The sequence below is a fragment of the Triticum dicoccoides genome, chromosome 4B (genome assembly GCF_002162155.2).
Source record: "Triticum dicoccoides isolate Atlit2015 ecotype Zavitan chromosome 4B, WEW_v2.0, whole genome shotgun sequence".
Taxonomy (NCBI): Eukaryota; Viridiplantae; Streptophyta; class Magnoliopsida; order Poales; family Poaceae; genus Triticum; species Triticum dicoccoides.
In genome coordinates this window covers 71,919,594-71,930,010 of record NC_041387.1, presented here as the reverse complement: position 1 = coordinate 71,930,010, position 10,417 = coordinate 71,919,594, and the positions used below count along the sequence as shown (strand labels likewise).

The 10,417-nt window shown below is 48.7% G+C and overlaps 1 long non-coding RNA gene across 4 annotated transcripts; it reads left to right on the top strand.

The window, feature by feature from the left end:
• The first annotated feature begins 7,251 nt into the window (after positions 1-7,251).
• LOC119295083 lies at positions 7,252-9,785 on the top strand. 4 transcript variants are annotated; one of them, XR_005143714.1, is made up of 5 exons: positions 7,252-7,683; positions 7,853-7,969; positions 8,076-8,163; positions 8,296-8,416; positions 8,835-9,785. It is a non-coding gene; the product is annotated as an uncharacterized LOC119295083 (long non-coding RNA). The 4 variants fall into 4 exon arrangements; XR_005143715.1 differs by having other exon boundaries at positions 8,296-9,199; positions 9,542-9,785; XR_005143713.1 differs by having other exon boundaries at positions 7,883-7,969; positions 8,296-9,785.
• The last annotated feature ends 632 nt before the right edge of the window (positions 9,786-10,417 follow it).

Here is a 10,417-nt window from a genome sequence, read left to right as displayed (position 1 = left end):
AAACGAGCACGGGAGAGGGACACACGATTGGCCATAATGTTGCCTACGGGAGGGACACTCAAGTGTTGGGAATTTCAAAATATGTTTATGTTTTAAAAAATTGTTCGGAATTTCGAAAAGTGTCCATATTTTCAACAATTCTTCAGAAACTGAAAACATGATCGCCTTTTCAAAAAAACATTCAGGAAATTCAAAAGTTGTTTGGAATTTTAAAAATTGTTTCTTTTTTCAAGATTTGTTCGTGCTTTCAAAAAATGTTCCTGGTCTAAAAAAATTATTTTCAAAAATCATTCACATTTTTTTAAAATTGTATTTTTTCAATATTCACCTTATAAGAAAAAACTTATTTTAAAAAATTGTTTGAGATTTAAGAGTGGATTGACTTCTAAGGTGTACAGCCTGCAACAGTAAAACCGGTCTCTACAACGCATTGGTTTGTAAATAGTGTCAGTTTGTTGTAGTGCTTTGTGCCTACAATGGGCCGACCTAGTAGGGAGCACACATGTGCGATGCGACGCATGTTTGGTGGGGAGCTCCTAGTCGGCGCCTTCAGCGCCGATTTGATCCCACGACCTCCACCTCTGGTGTGTGTTGCCCAACCACTGGACAAAACATGCTTTAATGAATACTTAGGGCGCAAACAATTTAAGAAGTAAGTATAGCGACGCTATTTACTGCATATAGAAATTAGAAAAAACATGTTTTTTGAAAAAATATTTGAAGAAAATTTGAAGTTCACAGATTTCGAAACAAACTGCGAATTCAAAGAATTTTCATGAATTATAAAAAAATCAACGATTTCAAAACAGTTCACAAACTTGGAAAAATGTTCATCGACTTTTGAAAAAAGTTCATCTTTTTCAAAAACATATATTCAATTTTTAAAAAAGTTCATAAATTTTGAAAAGGTTCATAGATTTCGAAAAGAGTTCATAAATTTTCAAGAAAAGTACACAAACTTGAAAAAAAAGTTCATCAATTTTCAAACAAAAAGTTCATCGATTTTGAAAAAAGTTCATCAAAATTGAAAAAAGTTCATGGATTTTCAGAAAAAAATTTATCAAATTTGAAAAAGTTCATCCAATTTTAAAAATAAGTTCATGGATATTTGAAAAAAGTTCATCAAAATTTAAAAAAGTTCACAAAATTTGAAAACAGTTCATGGATTTTTTAAGAAAGTTTGTTGATTTGGAAGGAAATGTTCATTAATTTACAATCACACATTTAAGAAAAATAAAAAGAAAAAAAGAAACAAAAAAAGAAAACTCGAACTGGAGAAAGAATAAGAAGCACGCAAGAAGATGTCGTGGGTAAGCAAAGGCTGGCCGTAGTGGTTAAGCGCCATTCTCTATGAAGGTGCAGGTCTCAGGTTCAATTTGTGCAGTGTCCCTTTTTTGCACTTTTTAAAAAGCAGAAGCAAAACGCTAACTGTTTTAATGGGCCGGCCCAGCTAGCACCGCTGCACGCGCCGGTTTGCGGAAACAGCTAAAACCTGCGCCTGCAGCGCCAAATAGGAAATGCCTATTTGGTGCATCACGTGTCACATAGTAGCTCTCCTCGCTCCTCCTATCGTCAATGCCATTTCCCTCTCTTGGCCCAGCTGCAACCCAAATTCACCTCCATCTGGTCCACCTTGTAGTTCAGGCCATTACATCATGCCAGTCCATGACATTTCCAGACACAAAACCAAAAAAAATCAGAATTCTAATCTTCAAATTCATGGGAAGCTATAATAAAATATCAATCATGTTTGCGAATGTTTAGGGAGATGAAATTTTTTGCCACACCAATCAATTTCCATGTAAGAGCAAGGCGCAACCCTGATGGGTGAGGTGTCGTGAGTCTTGAGTCTTGAGTCTAGACCGAGCGAGAGACAAGGATGCGCTATTCGCCACGACATTGCTGGTGGGAGGGAGGGAATAACTTGGCATGTGCGGGTGTGGGATTGGGGGTTCCCTATCACCAAAGAAGGATCGACTTTAGAGGGATTGTGAGGTGGCAAAATAGTGACACGGATGCCAACAGTTCAACTAACGCTGGTGGGTGGCTTAGGGTGGCAGCGGTTGCAGGAGGAAGAAGGCGGCTAGAGATCCTCTAGATCATGATTCAATGATGGAGAACGATTTAATTGGAAAAAAAGGTATAGGCCACTGTATACGACCCCAACATCGACGGGAACACCACAAGTGTTGTTTTCTCCCTCATTGAGTTAACATGTTGTCTTTTTATTAGATAAGTTAACACAAGGTCTTGGTACAATCTCAAACTGGGCAATAACTTTTTGTCCACCAAGGGAATCTACAACCACAATTGGCCCCTCAAACGTGTGCGGACACGTCCGATCAGTGTCCGAGCATGTCCATTCCAAGCCCTCATTTGCGCATGCATGCAACATATCCTCTATTTTGTCCACAAATTATTTGGTCACATGCATGTGATTGGTCGGGATGGAGAGAGGGAGAAAAAATAAAGAAAAAGAGAAAATGTGGTTTGGGTGGGTCCCATTGACGGGGTCCTGTATCTGGAGTACCTGATGAAAGGGAGCCCAGCCTCATCCTGGAATAGGGCCCACCGGGCCCAAAGGCATCAGGGAGCCCTAGGAAGGCAAAGATGGCGTGCGTGTTCTCCGGATCAAAGGGCGGCGATAGAACTGATCTTATTCACCCCCATGTAAACCCTAGACCTCTCATGTCTATATAAAGGGAGGTCTAGGTCTTCGATTACCAACCAATCTTAGACCTAACTTTCGGTAGACATCCCATACACCATTGTAATCCTTTGCACGAGGTACCCCCTTGACGGTGTACTGGACTAAAGGGTACCAACGTAATTGTTGCCAGCATTCTGGGCTCGGGGGTACCCAGACCTGCCTGCCTGCGGCCCAGCGCGTGGCTTCACCAACAGCCTGGCGAGGCCCAGTGGCAGGACTTCATGAGCAAGACCCTTGCGAGGGCCCCCTCCTCGCGAGGTGAACGACATAGAGACCTCCCGAGGAGCGACCTCTCGTGGCTGCCCCCGAGGAGCAGACATCTCTAGGCAGGCACGCCACCTCGCGAGGCTCGCGGTGACATGAGCCTTGACGACCAAGGCCAGCAGGGCGCCTGCCTGCGCAGTCCAGGGCATTTTCCTCTTTGGTGCTAAGGAGGCAAGGAAGTACGCGAGTTCCCGAGAAATCCCCCAAAGGTTTCCATTCCAGTGCAACAAGACCAAGGCCACCGGGCATGGGCGTCAGGATCGTGCCCCTCTCGTGCGGGCCGCACCCATGAGCGCGGCGGGCTGCCGCGCCTTCACTCGAGAGCTGCACCGTGTTTTTTGGCCAGTCAAGTTCAAGTCAGATCTGCCCCCATGCTACGATGGCATCCCCGGCCCAGCGGAGTTTCTCCAGCTCTACTTGCTGAGCATCGAGGCGGCAAATGGCGATGACAAGGTCATGGCGAACTGGTTCCCCATGACCCTCAAGGACGGGCGTGCTCCTAGCTCATGCACCTCTGGAGGGGCCGATCTCCTCATGGGATGAGCTCTGTGAGCAGTTCATCGCCAACTTCCAAGGAACCCGTGACCGTGCCTTCACCGTCAACGACCTACGGCGCGTGAAGCAGCATCCGGGTGAGACCCTCCGCAAGTACATTCAACGCTTCACCCAAGTTTGCCTCAAGATCCCGAAGGCCTCGGACGAGGCCATCATCTCCGCATTCATGGAGGGCGTAACCGACATCAGGATGAGCGAGGCGCTCGCCATCAACGACGACCTGTGCTCAGCTTTGGAGCTGTTCAATCTGGCTGACAAGTGCGCCAAGGCCAAAGAATGCCGCCTCTCCCTCCTCAAGCACCCGGACGTCAATCCTAAAGATAAGAAGGCCAAGGACGAGGAAGCAATGCGCAAGGGCCCCATCGTGCTGGCGGCAGAGCCCGAGACGAAGCGCGGTCATGACCGCGACAAACCCCCCAAGGACGCTCGCCCGTTCAGCGTCTTCCACAACATGCACACCCACAACACCGACGACTGTCAGAAACTTAGGGCGCTCCAGGACGAGCGCGTGGGCCGCTGGCCCGAGCGTAGTGACCGTGATTTTGGTCGCGGCGGAGGTCGCGATGGAGGCTACTAGGACAACTTCAACCCCCGCCAGGGCTGGCGTGATCAGCCTCACGAGGGTGGTTGGCGTGACCAACCTCGTGATGGCGCTTGGCGAGATCAACCTCGTGAGGCCCGTCCCCAGGGCAATGCTGGTCTGCCGCCACCCAGGATAAACGACGATAACCAGCAAGACAAAGGGGTTTGGGGCTACCAAGAGCCTCGCGCAATTGCCTGCATCTTTGGTGGAGCCGAGGCACCCGCCTCGAACTACATCTTCAAGCAGTTCTCTCGCAAGGTGAATGTAGCCTCCCAATGCTTGAAGCCGTGCGCCCCTCAAGTGGTCGCAGTATGCCATCATATTTGACTCCAAGGACCACCTCAGGTGTTCTGCTACTGCTGGCGTGCTCCCCATGTTGTGCACACCCACCATCAGCAATATCTCAGTCACCAAGACGCTCATCAACGACGGTGCCGGCCTCAACCTCCTCTCCGTGGAGACCTTCGAGACGCTCCAAGTGCCCTACGACCAACTCATGCCCACCAAGCAGTTCTCAGGGGTGACTGACGGCTCCACCACTCCCCTGGGGCTGGTGCGCCTCCCTGTCACCTTTCGCAAGTGCAACAATTACCACACCAAGCTCGTCGACTTTGACATGGCCCACGTCAGCCTCCCGTACAACGCCATCCTCGGGTACCCTACCCTCGCCAAGTTCATGGCGGCTACTCACCATGGCAACAACGTCCTCAAGATGCCAGGGTGTAGCGGCATCATCACTGTCGCCTATGATGAGAAGGATGTGGTGTTCTCCCTCAAGCATGCCTACCGGGGCGCGGCGGCTGAGAACTCGGATGGCGAGGGCGCCGCCGTGCCTCCTGAGGCTGCCCCCGTGAAGAAGAAGTAGCTCCTCCCCAGAGCCACCCGGAGGCCAAGAAACCCGCCGGGGATGTCAGGCTCTGCATCTGCTATCGGGGCGCCTCTTCCTCCAGCATAGGAAGGCGCGTTCGGTGCCTCCCTCAGGACGGGCTTGGGGGCTTCCATCTAGAGGGCTTCTGCCTTGACCAGTGCGACGAGGGAGGTGCTCGGGCACCACTTGGAGGCGTACCTCGACGCGCGCCCCCGCAAGCAGGGAATGAGACGCGAGGCACCAGGAGCACGAGGGTTCATCACTAAGGCAATCGAACTTCAGGAAGTGCAAGCCATGCGCTGTGAGCGCCGCCCTGCGCGTCCCTTCAGCGCGGCTGCTGGTGGGGAACGTATTCAAAAAAATTCCTACGTTCACGCAAGATCTATCTAGGAGATGCATAGCAACGAGAGGGGGAGAGTGTGTCTACGTAACCTCGTAGACCGAAAGTACAAGCGTTTGACAACGCGGTTGATGTAGTCGAACTTCTTCTCGTTCCGACCGATCAAGCACCAAACATACGACACCTCTAAGTTCTGCACACGTTCAGCTTGATGACGTCCCTCAAATTCTTGATCCAGCAAAGTGTCGAGGAAGTAGATGAATTCCGTCAGCACGATAGCGTGGTGACGGTGATGGTGAAGTGATCCGCGCAGGGCTTCGCCTAAGCACTACAAAAATATGACCGAAGGCGTAAACTGTGGAGGGGGTGCCGCACATGGCTAACAATTGTTGGTGTGTGTTCTAGGCGCCCCCTCCCCATGTATATATAGGTGGGAGGGGGAGGGGAACATCCTTGGGGCGCCCCAAGTAGGAGGAATCCTACTTGGGGGCCAAGTCCAATTCGCCCCCCTTACCATATTTTCCGGAGGGGGGAGGAAGGAGGAGAGAGGAGGGAAGGAAGGGGGAGGCCGAGTCCCTCCCCTTCCTTCTCTCTTCCCCTCTTTCCTTCCTCCTATGGTTCGGCCCATATGGGGGCGCAACAGCCCTTGCTGGCTCATGCGTCCCCCTCTTGTCCCATTAGGCCCATATCTTTGCCGGGGGGGGGGGGGTGCCCGGAACCCCTTCTGATGACCCGATATGTACCCGGTACCCTCCGGAACACTTCTGATGTCCGTATACTATCGTCCTATATATATCAATCTTTACCTCTCGACCATTTCGAGACTCCTCTTCATATCCGTGATCTCATTCGGGACTCCAAACAACATTTGGCACCAAATCACATAACTCATATTTAAACATATAAGAAGCCTAGCCGACCCGCTCTCCTGAGGCCTCCTCGTTTTCGCGCCGCGCGTGGTCGTCCGATTGGGTCTGGTCAGGTCAACGTGCATGTGGTGGCCGTTCGATTTTCACTGGTTGTTTTGACTCAGTAGTCCTGCGTGGAACCCGATGACTGGTGGGCTCAGCGAGTTCTCTGGTTGGCTGGGTTCGAATTTCTCGGGTGACCACTCCTGCCTCGTCGGGTGGCTGTTTCGGCACTGACCGCGCCCAGTGTGGACGACGGGGTTGGCCGACGCATGCGCACTCAGCTGGCGCGCCCTTGTCTCACTGGTGGGTGGGCCGGTGCTTCTGCTGGCCCTGTTTGTCGGCTGCGCTGGCTCGGTTCGGCTCCTCACGGGATGGGTTTGTGTGGGCGATCGTGTGTTCTTACGCGGGGACCCACACGGGATGGGCTGTGCGCGGACGGTCGTGCCTCGTCGCGCGTCGCACGGTGGATGGGCCATGGCGTGGAGGCAGCGGTTAGCTGCTGAGGATATACCCGTCGGTTCTTTATGCGGGATGGCGTGTGGGGCACCATGCTCTCTGGTCCTACGCGTCGACGGGTGGTGTTTATTCGTTCTGTGTCCAGCCTTTCTATCCGGGTTTGGAGGGAGTTGTTGGCGTGCGGTGTGGCTGATGCACGGCTCGACCAGCAGGACGTGTGATCCCCGCGCTGTGGACCCCGCCTCTGGGTCGCGTGCGCTGATCCTGCGTGCCCCTCTCTTGCACGGGTGGCTTTCACCCGCTGGCTTGGTGCTTGTATGACGGTGGTCCCGAATGGCCCGCTTAGGACGCGTGTCTTTGACGTGGTGGTGGGTCTGTTTCCGTTCGCCAGGTGCTGCCTGCTGTGGGGAGAGGTCGCGCCCGTCCTTTCTGGGCTGACCGATGCATCGTGCGCGTGGGGGCCCTGGCTGACTAGATTTTGTCACCGTTTGTTTTCTTTCATAGGTGATTGCCAATGGACCCGGTGCAATTGTTGTCCCACCGCGCAGCGAAAGCGCCTCCGCGCACAGTTCGTAACAAATTGGGGAACTGGTAAAGGAAACCTAGAGCCAAGCGGTAAAACAAGACCTTCCTGCTCCTCCTCCCTCACTCGGCGGCGGCTCCCTACCCCTGCCTCCGCACCGCCTCTTCCTCCTTCTGACAGCGGCAACGGTGAGCATGAGAGCAGCGGAAGCGGCTGGACACCATAAGCTGCCCGAGGTGGTGTACGGCGAGGAACGACCGCGCCCGACGCCGTCCTCCAACCCGTACTTCCCAACCCGGTGCATGCCCAAGGATTCCGGCGCACCTCGAAGGAAGGACCAAGGCCTGGGACGACTTGTCCTCTTCTTCCTCTAACATCTCTCTGCCGGCTGCTGCTTATTAGTAGGGAGGGAGGGAGGGAGGGAGCGGAAAAGATAGAGCGACGGCGAGCGCATCCGACACCGATACACCGAGGTGAGATTCACCCGTTCTTTCTCTCCCCATGCGGCCTCCTCCGCTCGGCCCCGATTATGTCACATTACGGGTTCTGGTTGATCTTTGTTGGTTAAAGTATGTGTTGTTGTGACCTTGAGAATATTTTTTATTTTATCACTGTATAACTAAATATTTATTTATGAACCAGAGTCCTCATCTCGCTATCTATGTCCCTCAGTTTTCTATTGGCCAAAACAAAAGATGCAATCTATTGTTGAAAGACCAACTTGTCCGCAAAATACCTTGCAAACTGCGGCACGTTGAGGTACATCCTTGTATTTTCTTGTTGATTTTCTGATGCGAGAAGCGCAGGAGCCCTGTCAGTTGCTAACTGATGTATATAATAATCATCGGTTGTCGTTTTTATTCAGCTAGGAGGTCTGTGCGAGTTAGAGGTTATATGAGACAAGGGCTTGGTCCTATTGAAGTTACATTTGAGAATTTTCCCTACTACCTTAGGTGATGTTTTGACTTAATGTTCCTTTGATTTGCTTGACGTCTTATGCTGTTTTTGAGCTTCTTCGTATGCTTGACTTAATGTTCTGTCACGTATTTATACCTTTATATATTTATTGATGTCCATTTATGCAGCGAGAATACGAAGGATGTGCTCTTATCATGTTCATTCCTACATTTGGAAAAGAAGGGATTCATTGAGCAGTTCTCGGAAGTTTCTTCAATAAACCAGCGAATTTATCATCTGGTCCATCAAGTAAATTATTTTTTGTCATTGCATATTGTCTCCGTTGAATGAAATTTATGTCCTTGAGGCATGTCAGATTACATGCTTTTTGTGAACACCATTACTTATAAGTATCCATCTCATTATGTATCAGGTTCTGAGATTTATTAGGAAACATTGATGAAGGCACTTGCCAAACATTTTGGTGCTATACTACTTGTTGTTGATTTGTTTCTATTGCCAGACATACTGAGAACTTCATGAATATCTTAAATAGTGATATTTCTGTGTTGATTTTGTTTGAAACAAAATTGTATGTGGCTGTCCATGCATACACAGTATTCAATTTTTTATATAGTGTAGAAGTGGTGTGGAAGTTAAAGCATCTGTGACTGCATGTGGATATATTTTGTCAACCCATGTAACATTGCCTTTAAACATGATTTAGGATTTTCATCATGTGCAACTCTGCCCAGATTGAGTACCAAGTTGTTTGTTTCATGCCTAGGTGAGGTCATTATGGCGGTACTTGATGCTCTAATGTTCATCTGTGTTATGGAGTTGGTTCTTTTGAAGTTAAAAGTAGTTGTATGTTCGTACGATGCTCTTCTTAGGTTTTAAGCCTAGGTGAAGGCATAACATGTGGTAATGTATGTTCTTTTCGATCTGCCTGCGGCTGATTTTTTTACCTCTTCTAGGTTGTTTTGCGTACTGTGGTTGCCCTTTATTCCACATGGTCTATGAGTTGCGAGGATTTAGGGTCTAGGAACTGACAGGCTCTTGTTTCTGTTGCTGATTAGAGCTTTGGTTAAGGTGCGTTCTTTTTTAGTGTAGTCGGCATTCTGTTGTTGCTCCTGTGATAAATTGTTAGTTAGACTTGTGCTTAACTAGCGATTCTTACAGAGATGTACTTTCAGTGAGAAGAAAAGGCCATATTTTTTGCTAGCAAGGATGACGATCTTGCAGCTTTCTGCGCATAGTTTCATTCTTATCTTATATACTTTATTTATAGCATATAAATACAGGAATATAGATGTCCTATGTTAGAGTATGAATTAGAATCCAAATCAGCAATTGTAAAAATGAACAATAACTTCTATTTCGTCATATATGCAATGTCCCCAATTTTATTGTTTTTCCTTTTTGGTTCTATAGGATTGCAACCGGAGGAGCCGGAGAACACGACCCCTGTCCTATGTGCGGCCATATCCCCCATGGCTTCTACAAGGACCATATCCCCCACGGTTTTTTAGGGAACTCTTTTGAAAGGCATGTGTGTACAGAACACATGTTTCATTGTCTTCTCGTTTTTTCATGAGTTGTTGAACAGATCTTATGAAGCTTGATTGATAGTGTTTCAACTCAGATGAAGTGTTCTGGATGATCACTTTTGCAGATCCTGGAGATCATTATACCTTCTGTACAATGCACTGTTCGGGAGTGTTGCATGCCTTTGTATTGTGTTCCTGAACCTTGCTAAGTTTGTCCATGTCCAAGTCTTCTGTTCTAAGAACTCTTTTGTTGCATCCACATTAACCATACATATTTACATTTCCATTTTTGAATTGTTAATTGTAGCTGACTAAAACTTTGGTATAAAATAAAGCCCTTGTTGGTAAATGAGGCACGTTATTAGCAATGTTTGCCTGTTCAGGTCTTCCAAGACCAAAATCATCAGAAATCCAGAACATACAACACTTTTTTTTGAACATAGGTTACCCTGATACAAGTCTCCGTTCAATTTTCTTATACGGAGGGGTTGGAATAGTTACCATACATGCTTGCTCAAAACATATGTATCTTGATAAAGCGATCGATCAGGGCGCATTAGAGGCAGAAGAAGAGAAAAATGTTTGGGGCGTCTGTGCCGTTGAACATTCAGTGCTTATGTAAAAACTCTAGAAATGTGTTTGAATCGCAAAAAAAGAGTTCGTAGTGCTTATTCATACTTGAAACACGTGAGGCTTTGCAAATTAAACCATGTTTTTTTCAAGGTGCATATGGATTTAGCAGACCACAACTAAACCGACT